This window comes from Ceratotherium simum, chromosome 33 (genome assembly GCF_057802395.1).
Source record: "Ceratotherium simum simum isolate JZ-2026a chromosome 33, ASM5780239v1, whole genome shotgun sequence".
NCBI classification, from domain to species: domain Eukaryota; kingdom Metazoa; phylum Chordata; class Mammalia; order Perissodactyla; family Rhinocerotidae; genus Ceratotherium; species Ceratotherium simum.
Window position 1 is genome coordinate 8,314,757 of NC_141932.1, and position 16,112 is coordinate 8,330,868.

The 16,112-nt window shown below is 36.6% G+C and overlaps 1 pseudogene; it reads left to right on the forward strand.

The window, feature by feature from the left end:
* LOC147912777 (uncharacterized) lies at positions 1-10,741 on the forward strand (annotated as a pseudogene).
* Positions 10,742-16,112: the final 5,371 nt, after the last annotated feature.

Consider the following 16,112-nt stretch of genomic DNA (forward strand, 5'->3'; position numbering starts at 1 on the left):
ATGAGGTACTCTGTCAAATGATACACAATTCCCAACCCCACAGCACATCCCTCTTAGGTGTTAATTTGGCTCCAAGAGACCTAAGACTTAGCTACATATATATAAGACAAAAATTAAATGTCCTCTCCACAAATATTAGTAAAAAGATTTAGCAGGTGAACTTAATTCTCTCCAACTGCTACAACAAATTTTGGATCCAACTATTCTTTTATAAACTACTGAGTTTTGTATTTACCTGATCCATAGCAAAAATTTAATGGAAGCTATAAATTTTCTGTCTGTGTCTGCTTGTGTGTTCATGTGTGTGTATGTGTGTGTGTGTGTGTGTGTGTGTGTATATATATATATACACATATATACATATATTTAATGTAAATGTGATATTTTTTTTTTTACCTCTGGATGGTGTAGCCAAAATTAAGAGCTCTATTTAATTGGCTCAATGTAAGTGCTTATATAAATTATTTTTAAAAGTAATAGCAACTAATCCAAATGTTTTTCAAGTTACCATGATATGAAATAATATTTGGTAAATAAAATCCTATTGAAATTTGTTGATTTGTTTGAAATAGACATGTCCTCGGATTTCCTAGCATTGGAGATGATGCAGACATGCAGTCTGGGTTTTCTAGTCAAATAAGCTCCTGTTACCACTTTTACAAATTTATCACCAAAAATAATAACTTACAGTGATAGTTAATTTTGTCTCATGTCTCATGAAGTTTTTGTGGGTAATGTAAACGTATTTGTTGGGAGCAAATCATGTAGATAGATGTAAGTGAGATAAGAGTTTACAGCTTAACTTTTAGCAATAATTATATTCTATGGCATGTGTACTTAAAATAGCTTCCAAAATCTCTTTCATAACTCTAAACGTTGAAGTTTTGCTAAGTTAACTTAAATGATGGAAAATTAACCAGAGATCTAGATCATTTCCAAATAGGATAAAATACAGAAACATTAATTGCTAAATAAGACTAAGTTTGCCTAATTTTGTCTTCTTATTACAGAGAAACTAAAGATGTTTGGGTCTATTACTAAATATGTTTTGTGCTTTATTGAAAGATTGTACTATGAAATAGCATATGTTTCTAGAAATTAGGAAAAATTAATTTATAATTTTGCAAAGCCACAGAATGCTAATATGAAAGACAATTCATAATTGCTTACTTCTTAGTTTTCACAAAAAATTAAGGCTTCTAACGTTTAAGATTCTAACTAACATGTGTAAAGCTGTTAAAATTTAGTAAGAGAAACATCTCTGTATGCAAGGAAAGTAAGAAGTATGTTTTTGGTAAATGAGATAAGAAAGACAGAGAAAGACTAATACTGTAATGATTTCACTCATATGTAGAAGATAAACAAACATATAGATAAGGAGAAAAAATTAGTGGTTACCAGAGGGGACAGGATGGGCATAGGACAAAAGGGGTAAAGGGGAACATATGTATGTTGATGAATGGAAACCATATTTTAGTGCTGAACATGATGCAGTCAATACAGAAGCCAAACTATAATAATGTATTTCTGAAATTTAAACAATGTTATAAACCAATAATAAAAAAATTTTTTTATAAAAAATTAATTAAAAGAGCAATAAAAACTTTTGAAAAAAGAAAGTATAAGGAATGGAGATATTTTTATTTGTTTGTCTTAACAGTGTAACTTTGTCCTGAAGTAAAACTTATTATGGGAAAGAGAGAAGCAATTTTTATCCTGAGGAGAGGCTAGGAATGAAGGAAGTCGTGGGACAAATTCTGAATGTGAAAAAGAACGTTATAGAAGGTTTGTGGAAGAGAAACACTAAGAAAAGAATTTTGTGCATAGTCCAGTTGGTAAAGATTGAAATAAATTTAATTAAGTAAATGAGTTTTAATATCAAAAGTAACCTGATGCAAAATTCGAATTTTGTTTTCTCTCTCTTTTAAAAAGATAGTTTTCTTGGACTTTTAAACTGCCCTTGATGAAGTGATTATGAAAGGTTTGTCTTTACCTTTGAATAAGCCTACCGAAAAGACAGAAATTCTGTTTTATCAAAACAAATTCCTGTGTTCAAAAACCCGAGGTCTCCTATTAAGAGAACTAGGGTTTTATTTATTATTTATTTTAAATGTTTAATTCTCTATGTTTGCCTTTAAGATCTCTGGTTGTCACTTTGGTTAAGTGGATAACTAAGCATCCTTTGATATTTTGGGCAAACTTCCTCAAAATTCAAATACTATTGAAAGCCTACTTTTGACCTGAAAGTAACTGAGTATTTCAGCAGGACCCTGGGAGTTCTTAAAGAATTAGTTCTCTCTTTCTATAAATAGGGAGATATTAAAAAAAAATTAGTTCTTTGGTATGTTAAATTGCATGGGAAGCATTGTCAAATAAGTGATGCTAAACATCCCTTATGGATATCATTGCATGCATATGTTATTAGTATAAATGTTCTAGAAATTGTATGAATTTTTTTCTGGTATGTCCTGGGAGCTTTAAGGACAAAGTCAACAAAGGTTGACTTTATTAAACAAATAAAACTCCTTGGAAATATCAGCCTGGTACTTTGCATACAGGATTGCCATCAACATTACCAGGTGAGTAAAGATGGTCACTTTCTGGCAGGTGCAAGAAACTCAGGATGTTTTGGGAACCTCAAGAATAGAGGAATTTACCTAAATCTATAGTTATTGCAGGTAGAGTCTGAGGACAAGTCCTTGGTTTGGCTTTCCTGGCCTTGAGAGGCCTTTAAAAGTTCAATCTGAGATTCCTTATGAAAAGTTCCAGTAAAGTAGATTTAAAAGAACCTATATGATGAATCACTATTCTTGCTGTACTTATGTAAATAATTGTGGCAAGTTTATTTAAACCAGACTTATTTTGTAAACCAATAAGTCTTAATTTTGCTATCTTTGTTAAAAAAATTGAGGATGATTTTAGAGAGAAAAACTATGTTTCAGTAGAAACTATAATACACATTTATGGATGTTAGATTCTAGTTCAGTTAATTGTCTTTGAGGTTTTTGTTTTCTTTTTGTTGTTGGTTTTTTTTTTTTTTGGTTTTATATATTTTTTAATTCTTTTTTTTATTGTGAAATTTTTGTTGTACATTATTGTTTACCAGTCACCATATAAGTGCATCCCTCCACCCCTTGTGCCCAGCCCCCACCCCTAGCCCCTGGTAAACACCAAACAGTTCTATCTGTGCGTGTGCTGGTTTATCTTCCACATATGAGTGAAATCATGCCCTGTTTGTCTTTCTCTTTCTGGCTTATTTCACTTGACATAGTACCCTCCAGGTCCACCCATGTTGTTGCAAATGGGACCATTTTGTCTTTCTTTATGGCTGAGTAGTATTCCATGCTATGTATATACCATATCTTCTTTATCCATTCATCAGTTGAGGGACACTTGGGTTGCTTCTATGTCTTGGCTATAGTGAATAATGCTGCAATAAACATAGGGGTGCATAAACCTCTTTGGATTGTTGATTTCAGGTTCCTTGCGTAGATACCCAGTAGTGGGATAGCTGGATCATAGGGTATTTCTATTTTTAATTCTTTGAGGAATCTCCATACTGTTTTCCATAGAGGCTGCACCAGTTTGCATTCCCACCAGCTGTGTATGAGGGTTCTTTTCTCCACATCCTCTCCAACATTTGTTGTTTTTTTGTCTTGGTGATTATAGCCATTCTAACGGGCATGAGGTGATATCTTAGTGTTGTTTTGATTTGCATTTCCCTGATGATTAGTAATGTTGAACATCTTTTCATGTGCCTATTGGCCATCTGTATATCTTCTTTGGAGAAGTGTCTGTTCATTTCCTCTACCCATTTTTTGATCAGGTTGTTTGTTTCTTTGTTGTTCAGTTGTGTGAGTTCTTTATATATTACGGAGATTAACCCCTTGTCAGGTATATGTTTTGCAAACATTTTCTCCCAGCTGGTGGGTTGTCTATTGATTTTGATCCTGGTTTCATTTGTCTTGTAGAAGCTCCTTAACCAGATGAAGTCCCACTTGTTTATTTTTTCTTTAGTTTCCCTAGTCTGAGTAGGCATGGAGTCCGAAAAGATTCCTTTATTACCAATGTCAAATAGTGTGTTGCCTATATTTTCTTCTATGAGTTTTATAGTTTCAGGTGTTTGGTCCATTTTGAGTTAATTTTTGTGAATGGCTATAGCAGATGGTCCACTTTCATTCTTTTGCATGTGGCTATCCAGTTTTCCCAACACCATTTATTGAAGAGACTTTCCTTTCTCCATTGTATGTTCTTAGCTCCTTTGTCAGAAATTAGCTGTCCGTATATGTGTGGTTTTATATCTGGGCTTTCAATTCTGTTCCATTGATCTGTGTGTCTGTGTTTGTACCAGTATCATGCTGTTTTGATTACTGTTGCTTTGTAGTATGTTTTGAAGTCAGGGATTGTGATGCCTCCAGGTTTGTTCTTTTTTCTTAGGATTGCTTTAGCTATTCAGGGTCTTTTGTTGCCCCATATGAATTTTAGTATTCTTTTTTCTATTTCCGGGAGGAATGTCATTGGGATTCTGATTGGGATTGCACTGAATCTGTAGATTGCTTTAGGTGATATAGACATTTTAACTATGTTTATTCTTCCAATCCATGTGCATGGGATGTCTTTCCATTTCTTTATGTCATCATCAATTTCTTTCAATAATGTCTTGTAGTTTTCATTGTATAGTTCTTTCACCTCCTTGGTAAGATTTCTTCCTAGATATTTTATTCTTTTTGATGAAATTGTAAATGGTATTATTATTTTGAGCTGTCTTTCTGTTAGTTCGTTATTAGCATACAGAAATGCAACTGATTTTTGTAAATTGATTTTGTACCCTGTGACTTTGCTGTAGTTGTTGATTAATTCTTATAGTTTTCCAACAGATTCTTTAGGATTTTCTATGTTTAAAATCACGTCCTCTCCAAATAGTGAGAGTTTCACTTCTTTGTTTCCTATTTGGATTCCTTTTATTCCTTTTTCTTGCCTAATTGCTCCGGCCAAAACCTTCAGTACTATGTTGAATAAGGGTGGTGAGAGTGGGCAGCCTTGTCTCATTCTTGTTCTCAGAGGAATGGCTTTCAGCGTTTCCCCATTGAGTATGATGTTGGCTGTGGGTTTGTCATAAATAGCCTTTATTATGTTGAGGTAATTTCCTTCTATACCCATTTTGATGAGAGTTTTTATCATAAATTGATGTTGTATCTTCTCAAATGCCTTCTCTGCATCTATTGAGATGACTATGTGGTTTTTATTCTTCATTTTCTTAATATGGTGTATCATGTTGCTTGATTTGCGGATGTTGGGCCAACCCTGCATCACTGGTATAAATCCCACTTGATCATGGTGTATGATCTTTTTAATGTGTTGCTGTATTTGGTTTGCCAATATTTTGTTGAGGATTTTTGCATCTATGTTCATCAGCGATATTGGCCTGTAATTTTCCTTCTTTGTATAGTCTTTGTCTGGCTTTGGTATCAGGGTGATGTTGGCCTCATAGAAGGAGTCAGGAAGCGTTCCGTCTTCCTCTGTTTTTTGGAATAGTTTGAGAAGGACAAGTATTAAATCTTCTTTGAATGTTTGGTAAAATTCTCCAGAGAAGCCTTCTGGTCCTGGACTTTTATTTTTTGGGAGGTTTTTGATTAATATTTCAATCTCTTTACTTGTGATTGATCTATTCACCTTCTCTTTTTCTTCTTGGTTCAGTTTGGGGAGGCTGTGTGAGTCTAAGAATTTATCCATTTCTTCTAGATTGTCTAATTTGTTGGCATATAGTTTCTCATAGTATTCTCTTATAATCCTTTGTATTTCCGTAGTATCCATTGTAATTTCTCCTCTTTCGTTTCTAATTTTATTTATTTGAGCCTTTTCTCTTTTGTTCTTAGTAAGTCTGGCTAAGGGTTTGTCAATTGTGTTTATCTTCTCAAAGAACCAACTCTTTGTTTCATTAATCCTTTCTACTGTTGTTTTTTGTCTCAATTTCATTTATTTCTGCTCTGATTTTTATTATTTCTCTCCTGTTGACTTTGGGCTTTGTTTGTTCTTCTTTTTCTAGTTCTGTTAGGTGTAATTTAAGGTTGCTTATTTGGGCCTTTTCTTCTTTGTTAAGGTGGGCTTGTATTGCTATGAGTTTCCCTCTCAGGACCGCTTTTGCTTCATCCCATACGAGTTGGTATGGCCTATTTTCATTTTTGTTTGTTTCCAGATATTTTTTGATTTCTCCTTTAATTTCATCAATGATCCATTGGTTGTTCAGTAGCATGTTGTTTAATCTCCACATCTTTGTCACTTTCCCAGTTTTTTTCTTGTAGTTCTTTTCCAGTTTCATAGCATTATGGACTGGAAAGATGCTTGTTATGATTTCAATCTTCTTAAATTTATTGAAGCTTGCCTTGTTTCCCAACATATGGTCTATCCTTGAGAATGTTCCATATGTGCTTGAGAAGAATGTGTAGTCAGCTGTTTTTGGATGGAGTGCTCTGTATATGTCTACTAGGTCCATCTCTTCCAGTTTTTCATTTAAGTTCACTGTTTCTTTATTGACTTTTTGTCTGGATGATTTATCCATTGATGTAAGTGGGGTATTACGATCCCTTACTATTATTGTGTTGTTGTTAATATCTCCTTTTAAGTTTGTTAATAATTGCTTTATGAACTTTGGTGCTCCTATGTTGGGTGCATATATATTTATAATTGATATGACTTCTTGGTGGAGTGTCCCTTTTATCATTATATATTTCCCTTCTTTGTCTCTCTTAACTTGTTTTATCTTGAAGTCTACTTTGTCTGATATGAGTATGGCAACATCTGCTTTCTTTTGTTTGCCATTAGCTTGGAGTATTGTCTTCCATCCTTTCACTCTGGGCCTGTGGTTGTCTTTAGAGCTGAGATGTGTTTCCTGGAGGCAGCATATTGTTGCTTTTTAATCCATCCTGCCACTCTCTATCTTTTGATTGGAGAGTTCAATCCATTTACATTTAGAGTAATTATTGGTATATGAGGGCTTAATGTTGCTGTTTGGTCACTTATTTTCTGATTCTTTTGCGTTTCCTTTGTTTCATGTCCGATGTGTTTTGGACTGCCAATTCAGTTTGGTTGTTCTGTCTTATGACTTTTTTAGTTTTCTCTTTATTTATCATATGTGATTTTGTTCTGATTATTTGTTTAGTGGTTACCTTGAGGTTTGTATAAAAAAATCTTGTGTATGAGATAGTCCGTTATCTGATGGCCTCTTATTTCCTTAATACTAAGTCAATTCGATCTCTTTCCTCTTCCCCTTCTAAGTTATTCTTGTCACAACTTATTCTATCTTGTGCTGTGGGTGTGTGTTTCCAGTGATGAGCTTGTATTTATTTTTGGTGTTTTCCTTCCTTTGATCTTTGATTTTGGTATTTAAGTGGTTGCTAACCTATTCGGTAAAGATCTACTATTTTTCTGATTTTGTCTACCTATTTTTCTCCTTGCTCCAAGTTTTGTATTCCCTTTCTTTTCCTTTTCTCAGGCCTGAGGGCCTTCTTGAGTATTTCTTGTAGTTGGAGTCTTGTGGCCATGAACTCCCTTAGCTTTTGTTTATCTGTGAAAGTTATTATGTCTCCATCATATTTGAAGGACATTTTTGCTGGACAGAGTATTCCTGGCTGAAAGTGTTTGTCTTTCAGTATTTTGAATATATCGTTCCAGTCTCTCCTAGCCTGTAAAGTTTCTGTTGAGAAATCTGCTGAGAGCCAGATGGGAGTTCCTCTGTATGTTATTTTTTGTTTTTGTCTAGCTGCACTTAATATTGTTGTTTTGTCATTGACTTTAGCTAGCCTTACCACTATATGCCATGGAGTGGGACTTTGCCTGTTGACATATTTAGGCAACCTGTTGGATTGATTTACTGGTATTGCCTGCTCCTTCCCCAGATTTGGGAAGTTCTCGGCTATTATTTCCTTGAATAGGCTCTCTGTTCCTCTTTCCCTCTCCTCTCCCTCAGGAATACCTGTAATTCTTATGTTACATTTCCTAATTGAGTCGGAAATTTCTTGGAGACTTTCTTCATTTCTTTCTAGTCTTAATTCTCTCTCCTCCTCCATCTGGAGCATATCTGTATTCCTATCCTATATAAGGCTAATTCTTTCCTCCATATTGTCAGCTCTGTTCTTTAAAGATTCCAGATTCTCCTTCATCTCCTCCATTGTGTTCTTCATCTCCATCAATATTGATTGGTTTTTCTTTATGATTTCAATCTCTTCTGTGAAGAAACTCCTTATCTCATTGAATTGTTTATCTGTGTTTTCTTGTGTTTCGTTGAACTTTTTTATGATAGCTATTTTGAATTCTCTGTCATTTAGGTTATGGCTTTCTGAGCCTTGAGGGTTGATTTCTGGGAGCTAGTCATTTTCCTTCTGGTCTGGCGACTTAATGTACCTTTGCATTGTGGTTCCTGTATTCGCTTTGTTTTTCCTCATCCTAGAAATATCTGGTTGCAGTTTCCACCTGCCACCACCGTATGGGGGTTAAGGGCTGTGTAATCTGAACCCCCTGCAATCCACCCCAGCAGCTCTGTCTGGTCAGCTGAGCTGCAGTGTTGGGCATGCAGGGTGGAGAGGTCTCTCTCTTTTGCCTGCTGGGTCCCTGGGGTGGGGGGCTTCTCACTTGCCCCTTGTTATCCCCTCTCCTTGTGTGCTCAAATGTTGATGGCACCCCTGCAGCAGTCCTGAGACCTCTGTGTGGGAGTTTATTACTGGCTGAGAGAGCCTGAAGAACTACAGTTTCCCTGCAGAGGGCTGCCCCTCCCCGCTCTCTGGGAGCCGTGGACCCGAATTGCCAGTCTGATGGGGAGGGTGAGGGTTTCTCCTTACCTCTCCCCACTTTCTCCAGGGGCCCCAGCACATCCACTCTCAGATGTGCAGCAGTGTGGGTCTTTCCGATCTTCCTTTTTGCTGTGTAAGAGTCCCTTGTTGGTCTGTGACTGTCCCTTTTGTTGTATCTTATCAAAGGTAGAGTTTATGGGAAATCTCACTCTGCCATGATGCTGATGTCATTCTTAAGAAATTTTTACTAAAAGAGAATATTCTCCTTAATAAAAGAGTATCACATCAACCAGTGGTCTTGCAAAGAAGTGAAAGACATGGTATCAATGATTTTGACTTCAGGGAAATCTGGAAAATGCATGAGTTTGAGAGTCAGTGGGGATAGGATAAAAGATTTACAAAGGCGTGCCACCAACAACCCATAGTAAAAATACCACTGATAGAAAAGATCAAGAACATAACAAATCCTGGATTAATTCCCTTCTGAAACAGAGTATTTCTGTAAGAAATAGTGCACCTCAATATATCAAACATGGTAAATCATTTATAAGAAATTTATTAAAACTAAAATATAACAAATTATGCAAGAAAAAAGTATATGAAATATTTTGAAAATCAACTTTAGATTAAGCCTTCAGACACATTTGCCTGAACTGAAAAGACTTCAAAATAAAGAGAAAATTTATGAATGTAATAAAGTTAAGAAGTCTATCAAAAATTGTTCTTTAGATTCACCACCTCAAAGATTTCCTCCTACTGTCATAACTAACATTTCTAATGAATATGGGGAGGTCTTTATGTGAACTTCATTGCTTATACAACACCAGAAAACACACATTAGAGAAAAATCTTACAAATGTAATGAGTGTGGGAAGGCTTTTAGCCAGTGCTCAGACCTCAGTAATCATCAAAGAATTCATTCTCAGCAAAGACCTTACAAAAGTAACAAGTATAGCAAAGACTTTAACCAGTTCTTAACCCTCACAGGACATCAGAAAATCCATTCAAGGGAAAAAACATGTAAATGTGTGTAGCAAGTGTTTTGCCATATGTTCACACCTTTGGGGTCATGAGAAAATTCATGCTGGACAGAAACCATACAAATGTACTGAATGTAGCAAAGCTTTAAAGCAATGTTCTGATCTCAGAATTCACCAAAGAATTCATGCTGGAGAGAAACCTCACAAAGGTAATGAGTGTGGCAAAGCCATTATGTGGTTCTCAAACCTCGCGAAACATTGGATTATGTATCTTGGAGAGATGCCACAGAAATGTAATGTTTGTGGTAAGGCTTTTATCAAACATGCACAACTTTGGGGTCATGAGAGAGTTCATACTGAAGAGAAACCCTACCTATGTATTGAATGTGGCAAGGCCTTAGGCAAAAGTCTAGCTTTAAGATTCAACAAGAATTCATACTGGAGAGAAGCTTTACAAAGATTGTGAATGTGGCAAAGCCCTCACCTTATGTTCAAAACTTAAAAGAATCCATACTGGAGAGAACCCTTATAAATATAATGAGTGTGGCATAGCCTTTACTAGAAGTTGAAACCTTACTGAACATAAAAGAATCCATACTGGAGAGAAACCATATAAATCTAATGTATGTAGCAAAGCCTTTTGTCAAAGTTCAGCCTTTAGAATTCATTGTAGTATTCATAATGGGGAGAAAGCTTACAAATGTGATGAGTGTGGCAAAGCTTTTAATCAAAGGCCCAGTTTCACTAGACATCAAAATATCCATCCTGGAGAGAAACCACACAGATGTAATGTTTGCAGTAAGGCTTTTATCGTACATTCACTCCTTCAGGGTCACGAGAGAACTCATGCTGAAAGAAACTAGAGATGCACTGAATGTGGCAAGTTCTTTAGGCGGGCAATGGTCAGACCTCAGGATTCACCAAAAAATTCATCCTGGAGAGAAGCCTTACAAACGTAATGAGTTGTTTATCTAGCTCTCACAATGGAAATGAGTTGTTTAACTAGCTCTCACAGTGGACTACACATCAGAGAATTCATATTAGGGAGAACTAAGACACTAATCATTCTTGAAGATTGATCAACTTCATATATTTAATTCTGTAGTTATTAAAAGTCCAAATTACATACAATTAATGAGATAAACATCAGAGGAGCAAGAACATCTGTGGAAAAGCCCAATTATCTTCAATTTATAAAATATTCTATTATATGAGATTGTTTGAAATGGATATATAAGTATGAGTAACTTTAAACCTGAGGCTTGAAATCAGTTGTGCTGATATCTTCACAGACCTTTCATATGTCACCATGATAGTCTCTGGGAAGGGATCAGTAATGTGAAAGGGCTTGCTTCCTGGTTGGATTCATTCATATTCATGTTCCTTGGAAGAACAAAGATATTCAATTTTAATATACAGTGTTGTATAAGTTCAAATAAGAGCGTGGGCAGGGATGGAGAATAGATGTGGTGATCATCATCGTAATCAGTGTGTTCCGAGTCCGCTACAGGTTTCTCCTTATGATTGGGTCCACTGTGGATTATCTGAAAGCATTGCTCTACCAGATGACCGTGAGACAGAAAGGCCAGGACATTATGGCACTGGGATCTTCATGGGAGCAGAATGATAGATTATAAAGTACTTAATGTGGTAGAAATAAAGGAGGGAAAAGGATGGTCACCCTCTCCATTGAAAGGAAGTAGCTATTGTATGTCACAGATTAACAAAAAAATACTCTTACTCTTGGAAACTTAAGGATGAGCAACTATGAGAAAAGAGATTAATCAAAAAACCAGAATACAGTGTGCATATGTAGGATTCACATTTAATCAGTAAGATCTGTATATGGATTTTGGTACCATTTTCTTTAGATGTATCATAGTTCTCACCTTTTAATTAATAAAATCTAATCATTGTTTCAGAACTCTGTGAGGGAATCATATTCTGTCAACCCAACCCAGTCCCACCTCAGTGGGGGGTCTTCAAAACAAACACTAAAACACGCTTGGGATCTGAAGGTTGAATGTCGTCTTTAACAATTTTTTTGCATGGTAGGATCAAGCAACATACAATTTGCAGAATATATTCACATAATTTGGACTTGAGTTATTTTCCCCACACTCTGCTCCTTGTGTATCTATGAGGCTATAATGGAAATACCATTGTTTGCAGTTCAAAATCAGAATCTGCCCTCATAATACCTGCATCATTGTTCATAAATATGCAACATGTGATTGTATTCCCATATGTCCTATTTTTCTGCCTGTAGAAGACCCATGCCTTCCATTGGCTTATATTAAAGTGAGCCAAATATATATATATATATATGTACATGTGTCTGTGTATTATTGAGCATCTGAAAAATATTAGAAAATAAAATTTTAGAAAGAACTATAAAAATAGCATTTTTTTTCCTGCTTGGAACCTTCATTGGAATAATTTGCAAATATTGCTATTCATGAGTGTGTAATGAGTGAACATACTCAATGAAATGGGAAAGTATATTGGGGTTTTTGTTTTTATTTTTTTTGTAGGTAAACTAGGAACTTTATATATTCCCACTCCCCCTTCCCAAAAAAACTCTCAATCTGTGATGTTGGTATTGAGCATTGTTACTTGATTCTTTTTCAACTCTAGTAAAATTACTTTTTGTTTTTTATAATTTTTTTTCTTACCATATTTTTACTTTCCTGACTTTTAATCCAGTTTATGTATTTAATTGACATTTCTTCCCTGTGTTACCCTGGTGAAAAATTTAGCAATACAAAACTCAAGGGGCTGTTTGGACAATTAGGAGACATGAAAATGCACCTAGCACAATGACAGGTACACAGTGGGTGCTCTATAAATGTGAAGAAAGGGAGTCTCTTTCGGTCTTTATTTCAACTAAAGAACTGGAATGATAGAAATGATGAACTGAAATCTCATAATGTGGAGGCAGAAGACCTATTGCTACATGATAATTCTCATACTAGGATTCTGGGAAAGCAATATAAGCAATAAGTTCATTTTATCTTAAAAATCTCCAATTCTTCCCTTTCTGAATATTGACATTGCCATCATCTCTTGCCTCCATTACTTCAATAGATACTGGACCCCATATCTATAAGGCCTTGTAGGATAGTTTCAGTAGATCAGTATTTTTTATTCTGAAGTTGATATGAAGCCTTTAGACGTTTATTTGTTGTGTTGAAATAGAATTCATATACCATAAAATGCACCCTTTGTTTTTAGTATATTCACAAAGTTATGCAGTGATCAGCACTATTTGCTTCCAGAATGTTTTCATCACTCGAAAAGGAAGTTCTGTATCTGTTACAGTCACTCCCAATTCCCCAGATGCTGGAAATCGCCAATCTGCTTTCTGTCTCTAAGGGTTTACGCATGCTGGTTATTTCATATATACTGTTTACTTGAAATTTGCTAAGAGAGTAGATCATAAGTGTTTTCACAAAAAAAAAAACACAACTGTATCTGATGGATATTTTAATTAGCTTGATTGTTGTAATCATTACACAATTTACACATAAATCATCACGTTCTATACCTTAAATATATATCTTTTTTTTGTCAATTATACTGCAATAAAGCTGTAAAAAATACCAAGAAAAGAGCAAATTTTCCCTTAATCTTTTTGTTCTATTCAGAACGTCAGCAGTTTGGATAGAGGCCCACCCATGTTGAGGAGGACAGTGTGTTTTACTCAGTCTACTGATTCAAATGTTAATCTCATCCAGAAACACCCTCACAGACACAGACAAAATAATGTTTAAATATGTGGAAACCCTGTGTCCCAGGCAGGTTGACATAAAATTGCCCATCACACCATTTTACACAACTAGCCCATAAAATATGGAAAAGATCCCTGGGTGCAATTATTTCCATAGTAAACAAGACCAAGCTCAATAACAGAGGCAGGTTGCTCCTTAACCTACACCCTTCTTTGTCTTCCAGCAGCCCTCTTCCCACCTTGAGAGTGAGAGTGTGTGATGATTGGGGCAGTAGGAAGAGAGAAGGAGGCTGGGTCTTTGACGACTTCCTAGAACACCTGTCACATCCTGAACCGCAACCTCTAGACATCCTGTTATGTGAGATGAATCTCCTGCTTGTTCCAGGCACCATTTTAAAGATGACTCTCCACTCACAAAACCTTAACTACCTGACAAAGGACACTGTTTTGTGTTAGGAGTAGTGTGCAGCATTTTGAAGGAAATCTTGAAATATTTATGTGACTTAAAAAATGTGGGGCTGGCCCGGTGGCTTAGCGGCTAAGTGCACGCACTCCGCTACTGGCGGCCCGGGTTCGGATCCCAGGCACACACCGACGCACCGCTTCTCCGGCCATGCTGAGGCCGCATCCCACATACGGCAACTAGAAGGATATGCAACTATGACATACAACTATCTACTGGGGCTTTGGGGGACAAAAAAAAAAAGGAGGATGATTGGCAATAGATGTTAGCTTAGAGCCGGTCTTCGTCAGCAAAAAGAGGAGGATTAGCATGGATGTTAGCTCAGGGCTGATCTTCCTCACAAAAAAAATAAAAGTGAATGAAAATCTTTCTCCACTGCTGAGGTGGACCTATTTATCTCATGTTTCGTAAAATAGATAATGTGAGAACAAAATATGCTGTGAGAATTTATGGCAAACGTCCAGGACACTTGGCCTTAATTATAGGAGCAAGCAATCTGGCGTCTAACATTCTGATACCAATTCCTATGGGGGGGAGTTTCCTCCACTCCACCAAGCAATTCTCCAACACCAGTTGGGTATCCTACAATTCATCTCAATTCTGACACTATCTACTTGGAGACAGCATCAGATCCCACAAGTTAAGAGCTTAGTCCCACAAGACTGCCCTCCCACACACAAAGACACACTTCAGATGTCAGTTGAAATCCCAGGATGTCACTTGTGCTTCTGACCAACCGACTAGGTCAGAGGTTCCAACGACCCTTTCCTCTGGTTCACTTAATTTGCCAGAGCAGCTCACAGAACTGAGGGGAAAACATTTACCAGTTTATTAAAGGATATGATAAAGGACACAGTTGAATAGCCAGATGAGGAGATGCATAGGGCGAGGTCTGGGAGGGTCCTGAGAGCAGAAGCTTCTGTCCCCCTGGAGTTGGGGTACATTACCCTCCCCTGTAGATGTGTTTCCCAGCCTGGAAGCTCTCTGAACTCCTTACTATTGGGATTTTATGAAGGCTTCCTCATGTAACCATGATCAATTATTAACTCCATTTCCAGCCCCTCTCCCCTCTCTGGAAGAAGGGGTTTGGGGCATAAAATTCCAAGATCCTAATCATGGCTTGGGCTTTCTGGTGACCAAGCTCCATCCAGGAGCCCACTCGAGTCACCACATTAAAACAAAAGATGCTCCTAGGGCTCCTATCACTTAGGAAACTATGAGGATTTCAGGAGCTCTGTGTCAGGAACCAGGGGCAGAGACCAATATATATATTTTCTAGATATATATATATATCTCACACCACATCTCAAACCAAAGGCAGTAAATGAGTATCTCTGGGGGTAGGAACCAGTCATTATACTCTTTAAACCTCACTGGGTAATGATGATGTGCAGATTGAGAGCCAGTCTATTTTCATGCTTATCACACTTCAACCTGCATATGAAACACCTGGAATTGTTATCAAGAACCCAGATCCTGGTCCAGCAGGGCAGACTTGTGCCTGAGAGTTTGTATTTCTTACAAGCTACAGGTTCCTGGATTACAGTGTATGTACCACGGTCTTCTTTACTCAGGAAAATAAAATTTGATGGAGGCAAATAAAACAAATTGAACTGAGGTGATAAGGAAATATCAAAACACCTGTAATACATGGTATATCTCAGAGAGTTTTATTAAAATTGAAAGAAATTAAACAAGCATAATTCTGCCATGGTTTTTAATAACAAAATGTACAAGGGTAAGACAATATTCCCCATTCCCCAAGGTGAAAACAGTTTCCACTGAAACTCTTCCTCAGTGTCAAAAATTCTCAATTCAAGATGCAGACATTTACCACATCCATAGATGAGCCTTTTGAGTTCCCCAAATTTCAGTTATTTACTTACCCACACAGATGAATTCCATAGCTTTCTATTGACATTATAGCATAATGTGGTTTCCTCATGTTGACAATTTCATAAGCTCCATTTTAAATAACTTAAATTTACAAAATTTAAAGGCAGTGTCTGTTCTTTGGTCCCCAATATTGTCTGGAGTCCCGGCATTTACACAGGCCCCAGCTGGGGAAGCTCTGATTCACGAAAGACAGCTGCTCCTGCCTCTTTCCCCACCTCAGCCTCTCAGTCTCTTCCCAGTCATGTGAGACTTGAGGC